The sequence below is a fragment of the Vulpes vulpes genome, chromosome 11, assembly GCF_048418805.1.
Source record: "Vulpes vulpes isolate BD-2025 chromosome 11, VulVul3, whole genome shotgun sequence".
Taxonomy (NCBI): domain Eukaryota; kingdom Metazoa; phylum Chordata; class Mammalia; order Carnivora; family Canidae; genus Vulpes; species Vulpes vulpes.
This window is the reverse complement of record NC_132790.1, coordinates 3045090-3066322: the sequence shown is the minus strand read 5'-3', so window position 1 is coordinate 3066322 and position 21233 is coordinate 3045090.

The following is a 21233-nucleotide window of genomic DNA, read 5'->3' as shown; positions in this document are numbered from 1 at the left end:
TTCTGTCTCATTATTAGAGTATAGAAATGCAACTGATTTCTGTGCATTGATTTTATATCCTGCCACTTTGCTGAATTCCTGTATGTGTTCTAGCAATTTTGGGGTCAAATCTTTTGGGTTTTCCATATAAAGTATCATGTCATCAACAAAGAGTGGGAGTTTGACTCCTTTTTTGCTGATTCAGATGACTGTTATTTCTTTGGTTGCCTGATTGCTGAGGCTAGGACTTCTAGTACTACATTGAATAGCAGTGGTGAGGGTGGACATCCCTGCTGTGTTCCTGACCTAAGGGGAAAGCTCTCAGTTTTTCTCCATTGGGAATGATATTCACTGTGGGCCTTTCATATATGGCTTTGATGACAATGAGGTATGTTCCCTTTATCCCTATCCTGTGACTAGTTTTAATCAATAAAGGTTGATATACTTTGTCAAATGCTTTTTCTGCATCAATTGAGAGGATCATATGGATCATATAGATCCCCTCAATCTTGTCCTTACTTTTACATTGATTTGTGGATGTTGAACCACCCATGGATACCAGGAACAAATCCCACTTGGTAGTAGTGAATAATCCTTCTCATGTACTGTTGGATCCTATTTGCTAGTATTTTGGTGAGAATTGTGGCTTCCATGTTGATCAGGGATATTGGTCTATAAATCTCCTTTTTGGTGGGGTCTTTGGTTTTGGGATCAATGGAATGCTGGCCTCATAGGAAGAATTTGGAAGTTTTCCTTCCATTTCTATTTTTCCAGACAGATTCATTAGAATAGATATTAAATTTTTAAATGGAAAGGAAGGAAGATTTCTAACTCAGAATCCCCTAGGAAGCCATCTGGCCCTGGACTCTTGTTTGTTGGGAGATTTTCGATGAGCTTCAATTCCCTTGCTGGTTATGGGTCTGTTCAGGTTTTATATTTCTTCCTGTTTCAGTTTTGGTAGTTTATGTGTCTCTAAGAATGCATCTATTTCTTCCAGATTGCCTAATTTGTCAGCATATAGCTGCTCATGACATGTTCTTATAATTGTTTTTATTTCTTCACTGTTGGTTGTGATCTCTCCTCTTTCATCCATGATTTCATTTATTTGGGACCTTTCTCTTTTCTTTTTGGTAAGTCTGGCCAGGGGTTATCAATCTCATTAATTCTTTCAAAGAACCAGCTCTTAGTTTCGTTGATCTATTCTACTATTCTTTTGGTTTCTACTTAATTGATTTCTGTTCTAATCTTTATGATTTCTCTTCTTCTGCTGGTTTTAGGCTTTATTTGCTGTTCTTTACCAGGTCCCTTAGGTATAAGTTTAGGCTGTATATTTGAGACCTGTCTTGTTTTTTGAGAAAGGCTTGTATTGCTCTATACTTCCCTCTGAGGACCACATTCGTTGCATCCCAAAGGTTTTATACAGTTGTGCTACCATTTTAATTTATTTCCATGAATTTTTAAAATTCTTCTTTAATTTCCTGGTTGACCCATTCATTCTTTAGTAGGATGTTCTTTAGCATCCATGTATTTGAGTTATTTCCAAATTTCCTACTATGATTGCCTCCCGTTTCAAAACATTGTGGTCCACATATATGCAAGGAATAAACTCAGTCTTTTGGTACTAGTTGAGACCTGATTTGTGACCCAGTATATGATCTATTCTGGAGAAAGTTCCATGTCCAGTTGAAAAGAATGTGTATTCTGCTGCTTCAGGATGGAATGTTGAATATATCTATAAAGTCGATTTGGTCCCTTGTTTCCTTGTTGGTCTTCTGCTTAGATGATCTGTCCATTGCTGTGAGGCGGGTGTTGAAGTCCCCTACCATTATTGTATTATCATTGTGTTTCTTTAATGTGGTTACTAATTAGTTGATATAATTGGCTGCTCCCAAATTAGAAGCATAAGTATTTACAACGATTAGATCTTCTTGTTGTGTAGATCCTTTAATTATGATGTAACGTCCCTCTTCATCTCTTAGTACAGTCTTTGGTTTAAAATCTACTTTATCTGATATGAGGATGGTTACCCCAGCTTTTTTTTTTATATATCCATTATCATGATAAATGGTTCTCTATCCCTTCACTTTCAGTCTGGAGGTGTCTTTAGGTCTAAAATGAGTCTCGCAGAAGAAGCATATGGATGGTCTAGACTTTTTATCCAATCTGATACCCTGTGTCTTTTGACTGAAGCATTTAGCCTATTTACAATTGAAGTAGCTATCGTAAGATAGGAATTTAGTGCCATTGTATTACTTGTAAAGTTCCTGTTTCTGTAGATTGTTTCTTTCTAGTCTGTGTTACTCTTGGGCTCTCTCTTTGCTCACAGAATCTCCCTTAATATTTTTCGCAGGGCTGGTTTAGTGGTCATCTATTCTTTCAGTTTCTGTCTGTCCTGGAAGCTCTTTCCTTCTCCTTTCATTCTGAGTGACAGCCTTGCTGGATAAAGTATTTTTGGCTGCATTTTTTTTTTCTCATCTCATTTAGTACCCTTAATATATCATGCCGGCCCTTATTGCCTCCCAGGTCTCTGCGGAGAGGTCTGAGGGCAGTCTAATGTTCCTGCCCCTGTAGGTTAAGAACCTCTTCCCTGGAGTTGCTTTCAGGATTTTCTCTTACTCTTTGAAACTTGCAAGCTTCACTATTATATGTCAATGTGTTGATCTATTTTTATTTATTTTTGAGAGGGGTCTTCTCTACCTCTTGGACTTGAATGCCTGTTTCCTTCCCCAGATTTAAGGAAGTTATCATATATGATTTGCTCAAATATACTTTCTGGCCCTCTCTCTCTCTTCTTCCTCAGGGACCCTAATAATTCTAATATTTTCTCATTTTATGACTTTGCTGATCTCTTGAGGCCTCCCCTCATGGTCTGTTAGTAATTTTTATCTCTTTTCCTTAGCTTCCTTCCTTCCTTGTCTTCTACATCACTGACTCTCTCTTCTGCCTCATTTACCCTAACTGTTAGAGCAAACAATTTGGACTGCATCTCAGCTAGAGTATTTTCAATTTCAGCCTGGTTAGATTTCATTTCTCCTTTAAGAGTTTCTCTAGTATCTTTTATGCTTTTTTAAAGCCCAACTAGTAACTTTTTAATTGTTATCCTCAATTCCATCTCTGGCACCTTGCTTATATCCATATTGATAAGATTGGTAGCAGAGAATATTATTACCTCTAATTATTCTTGTTCTTGTTGTGAATTCCTCCTTCTAGTCATTTTGCCCAGAGAACAATAGATGAACAACTGAGTACTATCAAAAATATCAACCACAACCCAAGCGAAATACATCCTAGACAAATCCAAATAAGCCAGAAACCAAAAGAGAAAAGAAGAGGCTCAGTGGTTGAGCATCTGCCTTTGACCCAAGTCATGATCCCAGGGTCCTGGGATTGAGTCCTATGTTAGGCTCTCTGCATGGAGCCTGCTTCTCCGTCTGTGTCTCTGCCTCTCCCTCTCTCTGTGTCTCTCATGAATAAATAAATAAAATATTTAAAGATAGTAAATAAATAAATAAATAAATAAATAAATAAATACAATGACAGGATAGAATGTAAGAATAAAAATAAAAATTAAAAGACAAAAAAAAAAGAAGGAATATAAACAGGGGAACAGAACAGAGCAATATACTATTTCCTGGGTGTATTTTTAAATATACTATTTTCCTGGTGTATTGTGTATATATATATATAAACACATATATGTTTTTCTTTCTTTACAATTTTCGTGTATATATATATCTATACACAAAATAAAATTAAATACATTGAAATATATGTTTTATATATATACACAAAAATAAAATTAAATACATTGAAAGGATAGAGTGCAACTGTATAGACTAAAATTAAAAAAGAAAAACTTTAACAAAACAGGAAAAAAAACAAAAAAATAAAATAAAAAGGGAAATAAGAGTAAATTTGATCAGAGACTAGAGCCACACATTCTGGGTGTATTTTGGTCTGTTAGAAGAAACTATATCCCAAAATTGTAAAGAAAGAAACATGTATATATATACAATGAAATATTGAATATATATATTGAAATATAATATTGAACATATATTGTATATATAACGAAATATATATTATATATATTATATATAATAATAATGAAATATATATAATGAAATACAATGGAAAGGTAAAATGCAACTTTAAAAATGAAAATACAAGATTTATAGAAAAGGGTTGATAAAATAAGAAACTGGTTGAAAAAGGAGAGAGAAAAAATTAAAATCAAAAGTCAAAAACTGTGGGGAACACCCAACGCCCTCCTGCATCCATAGCTGCACCCCGCAGCACTGGAGCGGTTCCCAGGGCTGGGTGACCCCGGTCTGGGCCCCCCCCCCGGGCTGGTCCTGGGGCACCGCCAAGGGCCCTTGCCCAGCAACGACCAGGTCACCTGCTCCGCCTTGCTCCTGAGCCTCTGCTCCCTGAAGGCTCTCCCTCCGCTCCAGAGGCTCAGCCTGGAAGCAGTGGCCCCCACCTCGGGACCTGGGCCAGGCAGGGCCAACTGCCCACGCCCCCAGGGAAGAGCAGCCCACGACCCCGTCTCTGGGGCCCACGGTCTGTGCTCACCCGGCCTGTGCCCAGGTGCAGGGACCCCTTGGGAGCCCTCCAATGCCACAGCCTCCCCCTTCCTGCCCCTTCCCCTCCTTCCCCTCCCTCTCCTCCCCCCTCCCCCTCCCCCTCTCGCAGCCTCCTTCCCCTCCCCCTCCCACCCTTCCTGCCCCTCCTGCAGCCTCCTCCCTCTTTCCCCCTTCCCCCCCCTTCCCCTCCCCTCCCCCTCCCCCTCCAGCCCTTCCTGCCCCTCCTGCAGCCTCCTCCCTCCTTCCCCCTCCCCCTTTCCCTCCTTCCCCTCCCCTCCCCTTCCTGCCCTTCCTGCCCTTCCTGCAGCCTCCTCCCTCCTTCCCCCTCCCCCTCTCCCCTCCCCTCCTCCTCTCCCCTCCTTCTCCTCCCCTCCCCCTCCCGCCCTTCCTGCCTCTTCCCCTCTCCCTTCCCCCTCCCCTCCCCCTCCCGCCCCTCCCGCAGCGGGCTCCAGGCTACTCCTCCCCGGGGAGGGCAGGAGGGGTCCCCGGCTCAGCCACCGCTGGTCCCGCCGGGGGACCCTGGGGGCCCGAGCTGCGGTCCTCAGTGCCTGGCACCCTGGAGCCCAGAGCCCCTCCTGGCTTCCCGCTCCCTGCCCTCACCTCTGGGCCCCGGGCACCCCCGGTCTTCCTGTGACCCCGACCACCCCGAGGCCCCACTGCCCCGCCTGGGGTCCCGAGCCCACCTCCCCCCAGCACCTTCCAGGCAGGGGCGCCCCTCCCTCTCCCTGCGCTTCCCCTTCCCGTACCTCGTGGTGGCCCCCGATGCCCTTCTGCGGCCCCCCTTGGGGAAGGGGGTTGCTTTTCTAGGTGGAGAGCTGCACCCACTCTGCGGCTGAGTTTGCAGGTGTTGGGAGTGATTCCACAGCTACGCAGCTGAATTCCTGGGGCCAGTGGCAGCCAAGGCCCCCCACTCCTCCTGGACCTTCTCCAAAGGTACAGGCTTGTGCAGAAGAGGGGCTCGGAGGGGGAGGTAGTGACAGGCGGTTCACACTACAGGACAGCCACGTGCTGTCCCCATTAGGCGCCCTTGTGCTGAGGATGGGGTGAAAAACGGAGCAAAGTGTAATTATCTTTGCTTTCCTCCTACATGTGTTTGAAATGGTAAGAGTACAAGGAATAAATAGAAGAAAGAAAACCAGAAGCTTCTCTCCACCTAACAGTGGAGCTCTATGACCCCTCGCTGTTTGTCTCTCTTCTCCATCTCTCCCTTAGTGAACCAGGATCGGTGAGACGGCCCGTGGCACTGACAACTATGAGGTCAAGCCCTACCGTTCTGCTCTCTTTCTAACAATCGTCATCTTCTTGGGACTTAAATCATACATTTCAACTAGGTCTGGCCTCCTGAACATGCCTGGCTGCCTCCGGTAACTCATTCTTTCTTCTGTTTCTATCACACACCCCTGGGAAAGCACCAGTGACTTCAGGGCCTTGAACCAAGTGGTAATAAGTTATTACCGTCTGGATGTAGGTCTGTGACTACCAAGGGTGTTCTGACAATTTTAAGGACTCATGCTCACGTCTGTACGGCTATGAGGGTCGGTCCTGGGATCTCTGGAGCAAGCCTAAGTAGAACGGGGCACTGTTACATGTCTGCCATCGTTCCCTGAGTCTGTGACCTCTTCTGAGGCATCAGGGGAAAACCCACGCAGAATTAGGGCCGCCCTAATCGGCTACATAGAGCTGGGAAAACACAGAAAAATGCTTTTGCATTTTGTTTTACGTTCTCAATTTCCAACATCAAGCGGGCCCATCAGTCCTTCTCACAATCAATCACCTCGTATCTTCCGAATTCTTAAACTCTGTTGGTCTGGTAGGTGGTTATTTCCTGTGATCTCCCCTCTCCTGATTCCTCCAACACCTTCTCTCTATCCTCATCTTCTGCTTTTCCCTTTGCTTCACCACATCCGCCCTCAGACTTGCACTTTTACGCACATGCTGTGCGCCCACTCTCTTATTGGAGCAAACATTTTGTGTCCCCAGCAAAGCCCGCCATGGCCTCTGTGTACTAGACCTCACTCCCACTTGCTTATGAAAGAGCGTCGCTCTAGTGATCATACTGTCCTACCTCTGCATCACCAAGTTGCTTCCATTGGGTCTTTTCACATCATACAAACTGTATGTTGTTTCTCACATCCTTAAATGCATTTTCATCTCACTCTATGGTTCTTCCTTTCTGGCAAAACAAAACAAAAAACACTTTCCTTAAATAGTTGTCTATATTATGTCTCCTCCCATTCTGTCACTTAATCCATTTTTATTATTGTTTTCTTTTTTTTTTTCTTTTTCTTTCTTCTTCACTGATCCATTTTTAAAAGATTTATTTATTTTAGAGAGAGTGTGTGAAGGGTTGGGGGGGGAAGAGTAGAGGGAGAGAATCTTAAGCAGATTCCCTGCTGAGCATGGAGCTCAATATGGGACTCGATTTCAGGACCCTGAGATCATGACCTGAGCCGAAATCAAAAGTCAGACGCTCAACCAACTAAGCCACCCGTGTGCCCCCATGAATCCATTTTTTTTATTTTTTATTTATTTATGATAGTCACAGAGAGAGAGAGAGAGAGAGAGAGAGAGAGAGAGGCAGAGACACAGGCAGAGGGAGAAGCAGGCTCCATGCACCGGGAGCCCGACGTGGGACTCGATCCCGGGTCTCCAGGATCGCGCCCTGGGCCAAAGGCAGGCGCCAAACCGCTGCGCCACCCAGGGATCCCCCATGAATCCATTTTTAATCAGCGGACCACCCTATCAAAATAACATTTGTCCAGATCTTCAGTGTGTCCCACTTTACTACATCTGGTTATAATTTATCATTAGTTAATGATGCAGTTTAGTCCTGCCCTCCTCCTTGGGACACTGCCTTCCTGTCTTCTGAGTCACCAAGTTCTGCTTGTTTTCTTTTCTTATCTGTCTTAGCTTTTTCTCTTTCTCCTTTATTGGTCTTTCCTCATCTTGCTGATGTTTTAACAATGGAGATGTTTTAACATTGAGATTTATTTAATGCAACATTTCCATCCATACTGACTTTAACGATCATCTTCTCCAGGCTCCTGCCTTCCACTGCATGTATAGAATGATGACACCTAATTCTATCTCTAGCTGAACCCCAGATTCCTGTATCCACTTGTTAACACAACAGCTCAACTCAATTGTCTTATAACCATCTCAACCCAAATAGGTCCAAAACCAAATCCTTACTCTCCTAATTCTAAGTCTATTGCTCATGTCATCTTCTTATCCCCCTTAACAGCAGCTCCTTCCTTCCAAATGCTCAGAGCAATGTATCTTATAATTTTTAACTAGTTTTTTCTTCTCCCCCCCTCTAAGTTACTATGCTAGTTCACCAATGACATTTCTATCATCAAAATATATCTATCATCCATTATATTCACTGCTAACAAACCGTACAAACCCCTGTCCTCTTCATCTCACAATAGTAGTCTTCCGCTGGCCTCGGTGCTGCTGCATCCACAGGTAAGTGCTGACACTTGAGATTGAGGCCCCTGTCGGGGTCTGTGCTCGGCAGAGAGTCTGCTTGAGACTCTCTCTCTCTCTCTCAGCCCATCCCTCCTGCACTCTTTCTCTCAAACATATAAATACATTTTTTTTAAAAAAGAATGATCCTATTAAAAATTAATCCGGTCAGATCACCCTTCTGCTCAAGCCTACCACACCACTTAGAATAAAAGTCAAAGTCCTTACTAAAAGGCCTACAAAGCACTGCCATCTGGCTCCTTAACTTTGACTTCTGTCTTCTAGTATTTCTAGTGCTTATTCTGAGCCATACTTCTCTCCTGCGGTGCCTCAACATAATCACATGTTGCAACTCAAGGCATTTTTCATTTATGGTGCCTGAAATGCTTTCCCACAGGTATCTGCTTGCTTTACTAACCTAAGTTTTTTAGGATCTTGCTCAAATGGCATCTTCTCAGTGAAGACTTTCTTGACCATCCTTTTAAAATTAAAACTCTACCTCTGGATTTTTTTTTTTAAGATTTTATTTATCTATTCATGAGAGACACACAGAGAGAAGCAGAGACACAGGCAGAGGGAGAAGCAGGGTCAATCCCAGGACCCTGTGATCTGCCCTGAAGGCAGATGCTCAATCACTGAGCCACTCAGGCATCACTCTACCTCTGGAATTCTATAGCCATTCCTTTATTATTTTTCCCCATAACCTTTAAAACTCTGAAAAATTATTTATTTCACTTATTTTTTTTAATTCTTTTTCTTTCTGACTTTCTTCAAATCTTGTGCCTCAGTGTGGCTCATGATCCGACCAGCAGCATTAATCCATGGGAGCTTTTTACGAATGTAGACTACCAGACCATGCACCATGCCTACTGAATCTCAATCTGCATTTTTAAACAAGATCCCCAGGAGATTAATGCGCTGGAATTGTCACAAGGCTAACGCGTTTGTCTGCTTCTTTCGGGCATACAGACAATGTTAGTTCAATATCCATTAAGTTAATGCATGAATTCCTTAGCGTTAATAACATGCAAGTATTATCAAATCTTACTTTCTACTCTAAGAGCAAAGAAAGAACTGAGCAGATGAGAAATGATGGTACTGGGTGAGGTGGGATAACAAGAGAATTACAGTTCCTGTGTTCTGTGAAGTATGATGCAGCTTTGCCTTTTGCAGAATGAAAGCAAAGTTCCAAAGTGCACTCTAAACTCTATTTTTTTAAGGATTTTATTTATTTATTTATTTGAGACAGATAGACAAATAGAGCGAGAGACAGCAAGAGTGGAGAGGAGAGGAAGAAGCAGACACTCCACTGAGTAGAGAACCCAACACATGGCTCCAGCCCAGGATCTGGAGATTATGACCTGTGCCGAAGGCAGATGCTTAACTGACTGAGCCACCCACGTAGGCACCCCAAGGGCACCCTAAACTTTGTTAGCGTTGCACCCTTTTACATCCGATCCCACATTATTCCTCTGTGAAAGAACTAAACAATGTGTAAGCACATGAACTGAGGTTGAAATCAAAAGGGAAAAAAAAATTAAGACTGAAATAAAATATTCTATACTGAAGCCACTAAACTCAAAGGCAGCTAATCTGAAAAGAGGCAAGAATAATTTGAAAATAGTTTGAGCCTTGGGAGAAATATATTGCTTTACAGACTCAAAACAATCTTATATCCTCATAAATAACCAAGTGCATAAGCACAAACACTGATCATCCCATGACAATAATTGAGTGGTCGGCACAGGTTATGGTAAAAGGAAGAAATGTGACCATGCTTTTATTTTCCAAAGGTGCAAAATCTAATCTTATGTTTTTTACTTAGTGAGATTTTCATGCTGTATAGAATTTATTGTGCTTATTTCCATCAAGTCGTCTAATTTGGGCCTGCTGATAATTTGCACATGATTTTGCTGACAACTTGGAAATTCTGCATGTGTGGTTTATATGAAATTCTAATAATTGCTCCCTCTTAGCATAGCACCGGCTTCTACTGTGAATAAATTGCCATCATTTACAAGTGGGTCAACAGTGGGCAGAAAACGAGATATTCCTAAATTGCTACCACCCAATTAAAATGAGAGTTGCAATTTTTTTTTTGCATTGTTGTAAGAAGTAGTATCTTTCAGAATTACAAGCGTCTTCAGCTACCGAAAAATTAAAGCACGAGGCGTGGCCCTAACTTGCAAAATGTGTTGATTTTGCTGTATACTTTAACTGGTGGGAGAGAGAGAAAATTTAAATTATTGATATCAAAATGTTTCAGTGTGCTGACATTTGAAATAACTATAATTTTTTTTTTAATTTTTTTATTTATTTATGATAGTCACAGAGAGAGAGAGAGAGGCAGAGACACAGGCAGAGGGAGAAGCAGGCTCCATGCACCGGGAGCCCGATGTGGGATTCGATCCCGGGTCTCCAGGATCGCGCCCTGGGCCAAAGGCAGGCGCCAAACCGCTGCGCCACCCAGGGATCCCTGAAATAACTATAATTATATTCAGATTGACATTCATGTCATTCGGAACAACATATGCGTAGCCTTGAGAAGGGATTAAACATAAATAGAGAAAATACTACTCCCTGTCGATTTGCAAAAAGAAATTGAAGAAAATGAAAGGATAAAAGTGGAAAAAACAAGCAGCACACCTTCTACCAGATCCTGGATGAGAGTACTCACTGGAGAAGAAATCAAATCAAGAACTTAAACAGGGAAATGGCAGCATTTCCAGCCTAGATTAAAGAGATCAGAGGCCAAAGTTCTATCCCGTAAGACACCTTTGCTTGTTTCATAACATTGGACCCACCTCTTAACCACCTGATCCTCAGTTTCCATCTCTCTAAAATGGAGAAATTAGTGTGCATCATAAAAAACCTCATTGTCTGATATTTACAAGAGTAAATATGAGGAATTATGTGAAACTGTCCTGGAAAACTAGACAGTCCTAGACTTGTAAAGTTGTGGCACTTGGCTTAGAGGGACGCTGGTAGGGAAAGACTTTATGCTTTTGTTCAGGCCCTTTCATATTATCTGAGTTGTCATCTTTTAAAAATGACAGAGGTGGGAAGTCGCACAGCAGAGAATAAGAGCGAGGGTAGAGCTGTATTTAATAAAGAATCTAAAGCACCTATGTAAACATGCTTCCACATGCTAGCTGTGTGTATCAGTGACTATTATTAAAACAAATAATTAGAGTAGAAGGAAAGGATTGGAGTCAGAGGTGATCCAGAAAAATAAAAACACCATCAGAATTTCCTAAAATATTGAGAGCAGGAGAGCAATAGTTGCAATGAGATGGGGATTTGGCCATATTTTTGAGACATTATTATCCTGTTCAGCCAAAGGTAGTAAGTACTTGTGGGCAGCAATCATTTAGGCCAAACTCTGAGTAATATATAATCTTTTCGTGTGCTGTCAAAGATTTAAACAACTAATCAAATAGGCCAAATGAAACTAGTGGTTTCCGTGAATAAACACCGTGAATACTTATAAAAACATGAATCACCTGATTACTATTTGTGGTTTTAAAGTAACTTCCTCCATTATCCAAGTAGAAGAGTTAATATTTGGGCATATTTTGTACAGAAAAGTCAACAGCTCTGTGAAGTTCTCGTGCTACCCATAGGTTTATTAATATTACTATTAGTCTACTAAACAATAAGAAACCTTACTACTAGTGTATGTTTAAAAGTGTATAAGGAGCTTTTGTCAACTTTCATCTGTTCCCCAAAAATACGCTTTGCTATCCTTATCTTACATGTGAAGTAGTTGAGATTCCCTGTGGTGAGATGGTTTGTCCAAATTGTCGGGAAAAGTGTGAAAGCAGGAGCCACACGCGGGTATTTTCGTTTATATGACCCTATAAACACTGCTAATCCTTTCTCACCACTTGATTTTTTTTTTTCCCTGTTATTTGACTAACAGTATACATCTGGTTTCTACAGATTTCCTGCCCCAGTTTCTCTGGGATTATGACTTATAATTAATAATTATAATTCCAAAAGACAAAAAAGTGAAACCTATATAATCAAAGCAAGAATTATTGCCTAGAGAAACCAAGTTCATTGGATACAGATCCTGTGTGATCCATTAGACTGATGCTCAGTCTGCCTTGCTGTGTGCATGATTCTAATTCCTTACAAATAAAAAAAATAATTGTATGTGGTCGGCTGTACTCTTCTCCATAACTTGTACATGATGTTGTCACTCAGCTCATGTTTAGATGCCTACTGCTTTTCTAGGAATTTCATTGCCTCATTGGACCCGTCTGAATAAAAGAACATTTATTTTTGAAGTCTGTATCTCTGTTCTATTGAGTCTCCAAATCAATTATTTTCCTAATATATTTTTCTACTTTTGCTTGAAAAATGACAAAAGTAATTAAGGGACACATAGATGCATATTATAGCATATATAGATGCCTGATTTATTTGTGGGGTTTTTTTTGGGGGGGGGGCTTAATGAAAAGAAGGAACTCATTAGAATTATCCCACAAGATTCAAGGAAATAAACTACATTGTGCGTTCACAAATGACGAATGTTCTTGCTTCCATAATTAAAGTACCATAAGAAATAGTTTCACTGCCTTAATAATCTCTTATGCTCCACCTATTCATCCTTTCCTCCCCCAGGTCCCCAGAAACCCTAAAGTTTTTAGGGTCTCCACAGTTTTGCCTTTTCCAGACTGTCATATATTTGGAACCATGTAGCCTTTTTAGATTGGCTTCTTTCATTCACGAATATATAAGTAAGATCCTTCTGTGCTTTTTCATGTCTTTTTTTTTTTTTTTTGCTTTTTCATGTCTTGATAGCTCACTAATTTTTAATTGCTGAATAATAATCCACTATATGAACGTACTGAATACGGTTTATCCCTAACACATGAATAATGTATGTTTTGTGTTAGGGATAGAATAATGTATTTTTCTATGGATTAAATATGGTACACATCTGTATTTATTCAGGCATTCTGTAACTATCCATGACAATAGTTTGTATTTTCAGTGCTAATGCCTTGGACATCTTTTTAAAAAATATTTACCCCTAAGGACTTTATATTTTTTTGTGTTGTGAAGGGTATTTTTGATCTCTACTTATGTCATCCAATGGAAGTATATAGACAGATAACTGATTTTTGTATATTGACCATAATTCTGTACCTATTCTAAACCAACCTATTAGTTCTGGTAAATATTTTATAGTTTACTTCAAGATAGCAGTACTCTCTGAAATAAATATAGTTATGTTTTCTTCATTTCAATTTGTATGCCCTTTGTTTATTTTTATGGATCAAACTGACCTCCAGTACAATGTTGAATAAAGCAAAGAGATAAGACATCCTGGCTATATTCTCAGTCTTGGGTAAAAACAGTCTCTCAACATTAAGTATGATATTAGTTATAGATTTTCCAAAGATTCTCTTTATGAGGCTGAGAAAGTTCCATTTTACAGTGTCAGTAAGAGTGGTGATAGTGGGCTTGTCTTGCTTCTGATCTTACAGAAAAATGTTCAACCTGTTACTCTGGAGTTTGATGTTAGCCCACAGTCTGGTTCTTTATGGCTTTTATTATGTTTAGGAATGTTACTTCCATACCCAATTTGTTGAGAGGTTTTTTATCATGAAAGGGTGTTGAATTTTGTCAAATTATTTTTTTTTACATCTACTGAAATTTTACCCTTTATTCCACTAATGTGGGATGTCGTATATATTGATTTACACATGTTGCAACATCTTTGCACCCCAGGGATAAATCCTACTAGTTCATGGTCTATGATCCTTTTAATATACTGTATTTTTTTCTTCTTCAACTTTCTCAATCCCATTTCCTAGTTCCCCAATCCTTATTTAAATCATAAGATACATAGCTGAGGGAATTTTAGTAAACATCTATCAGAAACTAAATGTTTTGAACATAAATATCAGTTATCTTTGGCATATTTATGCTATATAAAACTTAAATCTTCTTTCAAAACTATAAGTGAAAGCTTAGCTTTGATACATTTGCTGAATGAAATATAAGATATTTAAGAGCTTTCAAATGCTTTAAACAAAGAAAACATTTGGCTTGTGCCATGAGTGCCACAGGAGATGCTGTGTGGTGACAGTGCCCCAGGGGGTTGCACGAGTAGTGGAATGAAGAAAGACTGGAAATACAGTGCACAGCCAAGAGGCTTTTTTTTTCTTTTTGTAAAAAATTTCATTTATTTATTTATTTATTTATTTATTTATTTATTTATATATTTATGAGAGAGAGAGAGAGAGGCAGAGACACAGGCAGAGGGAGAAGCAGGCTCCATGCAGGGAGCCTGACATGGGACTTGATCCCAGGACTCCAAGAGGCTTTTTTCAAACATGATATAGTTTCCGTCTGATGTAGGGTGAAGACTCATGAATGGGGAAAGAAGTGAGGATTCTAAGTGTCTGATGACAATTTAGCATAATTTGCTGATGGTTTCTATAGTATGATCAAAGGATATATAAATATCGCAGATATCTCCAAGATTCCAGGTTAGCAGAATCCTAAGCAACACCATTAAGCATCTCATCCCAAACATGGTGTGTGTGTGTGTGTGTGTGTTTGTCTGTGTGTTGAAAAGACATGAAAATGATGAAAAATACCACCATAGCTAAATGCTTAGTTTTGTCCTCTGTAGGTTCTGGTGCTTGGTAATCATGGGAGGTAATGACTTGAGCTTGACTTTGAAATCAATAAGATATGCATAGTTTGGCAAATGCTCCAAAAGATGACTCTCAAAGAGTTACACTCTTGCAGGATCGTTTCCCTTGGGTGTAGGCAGAACCCATGACTTACTTGCTCCTAACACACACACACACACACACACACACACACACACACACACAATGCCTACCACATCTGAGCAGAGCAGAGTGGAGTGAGATATGACATGAGTACCCTGCCCTGCTGGCTCTGAAGAAGCAAGCTGCCATGTGGTGAGGGGACAGTGAGTGGCTTCTAGGAGTTGAGAGTCACAGCCAGTACAAAGTCAGCAAGAAACAGAAACTGCAGCTCCATAGCTGCAAGAAACTGACTGCTGCCACCAGCCACACAAGCTTGGAAGAGGACCCTGAGCCCTAGAAAGAGGCACAGCCAGCTGACACCTTGACTATAGCCTTGAGATGACACCCTTGCAGAGTATTCAGGTAAGCCACACCTGGACTTCAGACCCAGGGATACTGTGAGATAATACATGCTTGTACTTTAAGTCACTAACTTTGTAGAAATCTGTTAAGTAGAGAAAACCAATACAGTTGGTTAAGAAAAAAAAAAAAGTATATTCTAGATATGTAGAGCTACGTGCCCTAAGATGCAAAGGTTAAAATAAGATTGACATATTCTTTATCTACTCATACATTGAACAAGTATTTCCTGAGTCCCTACTGTGTGCTAGAGCCTCATCCAATAGAGTTAAGAGAGCTTCAGTGACTCACCCAGGGTTAAAAGTAGAAATGTGTGAGAAGAGGCACCTGGGTGGCTAAATGGTTAGCATCTGCCTTTGGCTCAGGGTGTGACCCCAGGGTCCTAGGATCGAGTCCCGGATCGGGCTCCCTGCATGGAGCCTGCTTCTCCCTCTACCTGTGTCTCTGCCTCTCTCTGTGTCTCTAATGAATAAATAAATAAAATATTTTTTTAAAAAAAGAAATGTGTAAGAATATAAGAATTATCTAGGGAAAATGAAGCCGTGTTTATAGGCCATCATGACTAGTAGGGTCTTTGAGCACTTCATTTCTGTCTTTTCGTATATCTCATTTTGAATTGTTCCCTTTGCATTACAGTTTAAGTTTTGTACAAGATCAGCCTAAAAGCACTCATTTTCCCTAGTATCCCAGGAAGCAGTAGAATAATTAAAAAACTAAATAACTGAGATTATCTTTGTGATATATTTAACTTCTAAAACAAAAGTACAATTTTTCTACTGTTTTCCCAGAGTGAGAATAGAATGTTGAAGTTGAACACAATAAATAGATCTTGAAGGAAAGAAAAACCTGTAAGAACGCAATACCAAATTGAGCCACCTGTCTTTCTCAATCTCCCTTTTTTAGTATAATCTTTAAGGAAACACGTATATTTTTTAACAGTAAATAATAAACTTATTTCTTCATTAAACAACGTTAAGAACAATACATAGATTATTAATAGAATTCAAAGTTAAGACAACTGTTGATTTAATAACCCACAGATTTTTTTTTTGTATCTTTGTGTTCCTACCATAAAGGTCTGTAATTCACTATTAAATACCATTAATTATGATGCCTTTCAGTGCTAACCATATTAAACTGGTTTAAAATTACAATCATTGAAAACAAACCGTGGTAGTTAATACTTAGTTGAGAACTGTTAAAGAAGCTTCAAGATGTGAAAAGAAGGAGGCTTTTAGGTACACATATATTTATAAATATGCTTTTATATGATACAATTTTTAAGATCATTGAAGTTGATACAAGTGAAGAATATATCTCAAGATGCCTGGGGTGGCTCAATGGTTGAGCCCTCAGGTCATGATCCTGGGGTCCTGGGATCGAGTCCCACATTGGGCTCCTTGCAGGGAGCCTGCTTCTCCCTCTGCCTGTGTCTCTGCCTCTCTCTCTGTGCGTCTGTCATGAATAAATACAAAAAAATCTTTATATATATATATATATATATAATCAATAGTACAAAGCACTCAAAGAAAATCCATCTGTGGGTTTATATGTACTACATGGAGACCATATCCTGTAGTGTGGTGAAAGCTACGTGTCTTCAAGAGCCATATGTATATACACACAATTTTTTTAATAATCTTTAAAACAAAGATTAAAGTTCATTTGTTTAAGTCCTGTTGCATTAACAAAAATAAAATAGAAAAGGAACCAAATGATCATTAAAGGTTAAAATTCCTAAATCGGCCAATTTATACAACTATGGGAGACTTCATCAAAGACTCTGAGAAGTCCAGGACTGTTTCAGGCAAACCAGAGGGCCAGCTATTTGCAGCCCTGAAATGGTCCTGGGTTAGTCCAATAAAGTCAAAATGTATAACCACATACACATGGATATGATCTTTGCTAATTAGATTACTGATAGAGTCAGTCTCAGACAGGTTTCTAAACTGTGCTGTGTAACTAGATACAATTGAGAAACTCTCAGATGAAAATTTATATAGTGCCATTTTCAATCAAAAGAAAATAATAAAACTAAGAAAGTATATATATATATATATATATATATATACACACATATACATGAGGTCACTCATATTATTTGTCATTTGGTGATGAATAGTCTTCCTCGAATATACACACAAAAATATTTTCCTCAAAAAGACTAGCACTGATTATTCTTCCTTTTTATCATCTTTCAAAGACCCATTTCATAGTGATCCGAATACCAAAGAAAGACCATCTGACAACTGAGGGAGATAGAATAGTGAATATAAGGGGTGTTTTTTTAGCATAACTTTTTTTTACTTTAATCATTTCAGTTTGTTTAGTTACTATTGAATTAAAATTGAAATATTTTTCCTATAAGAAATTGTGAAATAAATTTATTTGTGTATTAAATGATTAGCACTGCAGCTTGAGGCTGCAAGCTTCCTTTTATGCAGCTTGGAATACCCATAATGTCACTTTCCCCGCATTCTCCTGATGCATTCCACTGCCTTTAGCTAAATAAACTACTAAGGCAGGTGGAGATACCAGAAAAGAGGTTAAATCTTATCCCTTAATTGGAGGGATGTCAAATAATTTTCTGCCATCTTATTGTATCATAATCATCACGCACAATAGCTTTTGCATTTAATAGTGTAGCTTGTTTTAATGGTGTCCGAAGCATTCCTACTGTGCTCCACACTTTGAAAGCAACCTAGCATTTCCCAAGAGAAAAATGAATCAGTGAGAAAACCTTGGTGTCAGTGAAAGTAATAGAGAACAGCAACAACAATCACAAAATCGTGGCATAAACTATTCGGTAATGCCCAGAAACTCAACCTTTGGAGAGAACAGGCACAGAGGAGTAACAAATAACCACCCTTGCAAACATCAGTCAAGTCTTGACGGGGAAAGAAGCACAAGCAATCAGGGGCTTGCATACCGAGCTGTTCCTGTTGCTACTCTTCTTGTTGTACATTGGACTAGAACACAATGTCTAGACATGCTGGCTTTCCAGATTTTAGTATCACGCGTCTTGTGATGGAACAGAAAAAAAAGTGTATATTGTGTTTGGAAAAAAATAATACCCCATTGTAGCTGATAATGGCAAACTACCCCACCGTCCTCCGCATGGCGCAGTTACAGATCCCTGTGGCAGTACTTCAATGCTATGGGTGAGCTCAGAGACCGTATCTCCCATAAGCCAATACGTTCATGAGTAAGAAAAGGCTGGAGTTCCTAGGTTGTCCTTGAGTCAGGCTGCCTAACTAATCACTTTGAATAGATTCCAATAAACAAACAAACAACTACTTTAGACTGTACCCAACACCTGTCTCCAAGGAGACTAAGATGAAAAATGAGAAAATGTATGGAAAGAGTGCCTGATTCAGGGCCAGACTCAGAATAAGTGATAATAAGTGATAACTCAGTGGGAGCTGTGACCTTGGAACATCTCTGAAAAGTCACAGCTTTTAGGTTTTGAAACTAAACTCCTGGGATTCCTGGGTGGCTCAGCGGTTGAGTGTCTGTCTTTGGCTCAGGGCGTGACCCTGGGGTCCCAGGATCGAGTCCCACATTGGGCTCCCTGCGTGGGGCCTGCTTCTCCCTCTGCCTGTGTCTCTGACCCTCTCTCTGTACCGCTCATGAATAAATAAATAAAATGTTTTTAAAAAAGCAAAATAAAATAAACTCCTATTCAGGTAGACATATCATGGAGATGCTTTTCCACACCATATAGGTCAAAATTAACAGTAGAGTTCCAGTTTTGCACCTTCTAAAACTCTATCATCAAATAACCTACATTAAAATACTTTAAAAAAAATACAGATGTTTTTTCCCCTGATATTGACTGACTGGAGAAACCAAACAGCTACCAGGTTGTTCCTGGGTAAACTCCTTGCTGCTGGTATTATTATTATTATTATTATTATTAATTATTATTATTATTATTATTAATTATTATTATTATTATCACTACTACTACTACAAATTCCAAAGAACTACAAGGCATAGTTTGTGCTTAGGCTTTACACTTTCATAAGAGAAATCCATGAAGATCAGTTACAATACCTGAAAAACTGAAAATCACAAATTAATTCATTCATCCAACAGGCATTTGGGAAATAGAGACAGAAGTTTCAGGGAGACATGGTGATGCCGGAAGACAGTGCTCCATGAATATTTTCACATTTCTGCACGGTCTGGATTTATGAGTGAATAGCAAACATGCCTTGTAAGTTAGAGATCGTATATTGGTCTGGAGGGACTTAATTTCATATCCCTCCTGGAGCCATTTGCAGACTTCCAGGATAGAAGGGTCCTCTCCTCCCAGAAGGGTTGTGTTTTATGTTCCAAGGCAAAAAATACCTCTTTCTCTGGAGGAGAGGATGGGTAGATATGCCAGTGCCCTCTACAAACTGCTGAGTTTTATAATTTAGGGATTTCTCTTCCCCTGCAATACGTTGGCCCTTACAGGGTCATCCTGCGGAGAACTGGGAGTGGGGAGACGCAAGACGCTCTGTGAGTAAATGGTCTATTCTTCAATCCAGAGGTCTCTTGTATGTGTGTGTGTGTGTGTGTGTGTGCATTATGCATGTGGATACACCACACACACACGCACACATACACACAATCCACAAACTACACACTACAGCAGGCTGACTTGTTAGCTGGAAAATTGCAAGTAGGATAACATGTTTGATTCCTCATGGTTTCAAACTTAGTTATTTACCTGCCCCAAAGAGCGGACATTTCAGTGGGGCTTATGGTTGCTAAACACGAATGTCAAAGTGGCCAAAAGACGAATCAAGATTCATCGTGGATTCTAAATGTGTTGGCAGAAACAAACAGAAAAGGTATGGAAATTCAGAGAATGTAATAACTCTAGAAGTAATGGAAGTTTTTGGTTTTGTCAGTTTTTTCCCCTTAAGATTAAAAAAAGATCTGAGTGAAAAAACAATGAAAAGGGAAGAAGTCTTTCTTAATAATACAAAACAGCTTAACATTAAAGACAAGGAGGCAATGATTATATAGTTCATTCGGATAACACCAGATCATTAATTATGAAATAGGAGCAATGTTTGCAAAAGGGAGGGAATTAATATTTCTTGAGTGTCTATGTGCCATGTGCTAGATACGTTACATATATTAACGACTTTAATTTTCACCCGATTCCGGTTTAGGACATTACAATTAACCACATTTTACAGATGAGGGAACTTAAATAATATGCCAACCAAGAGATAATGGAGAAACAGTGGAACTAGCATTCAAATCCATGTTTCCTGACTTCAAAATCTATGCTCTTTCCATTAGGCCACAGTGCTAAGTTCCTAATTATTAATAAAATAGACAAGATATTTCTAACAGTCTAGATTTTTCTGTTCTATGTTGACTGCATATGCATCTGTTACCTCTGCCACTCTGGGCTGATTTAAACTTCGTTTTATTTTTACACATAATGTTAAATTTTGGACAAGGCTCAAATAGATGAAAGAAAATAAATATGTAGTGACCCTCAAGTTAACTCATGTGTTCATCTGATTTTTTGTTTAAATATTGGGTGATTTCATGTGAACGCTCTCTTCCATTGCCATGAAAAAAAGTCGGGGGTTATATAACATGAATACCCAAGGGAAAGGCAGCTTAAATGAATATCCAAGGAAAAGGACATTAATTAAAAAAAATTACTTTATAAAAAATTCAGCCTACTACTATAATTATAAAAAAGTTGATCTTTTTTCAAAGAATATCAGCTGACTAGTATATAACTGAATTATGTAACTGATGAATAGACAAATGTGATACACCCATACAATGAACATAATTCAGTGACAAGAATAAATACTGATTTGTGCTCCCTGCATAAACCTCAAAAATATATTATGCTAAGTGAAAGAAGCCAGACCCAAAAGAATAAACTGTGGTGGCATTTATATGAAATGTCCAGCATAGGCAAATTCTTTGAAACCAAAAGTAGATTACTGGTTCCTAGAGGATGAGATGGAGGGGGATTGTAAGACATGGTGTGCCCTTAGGAATGATGAAAATGTTCTGG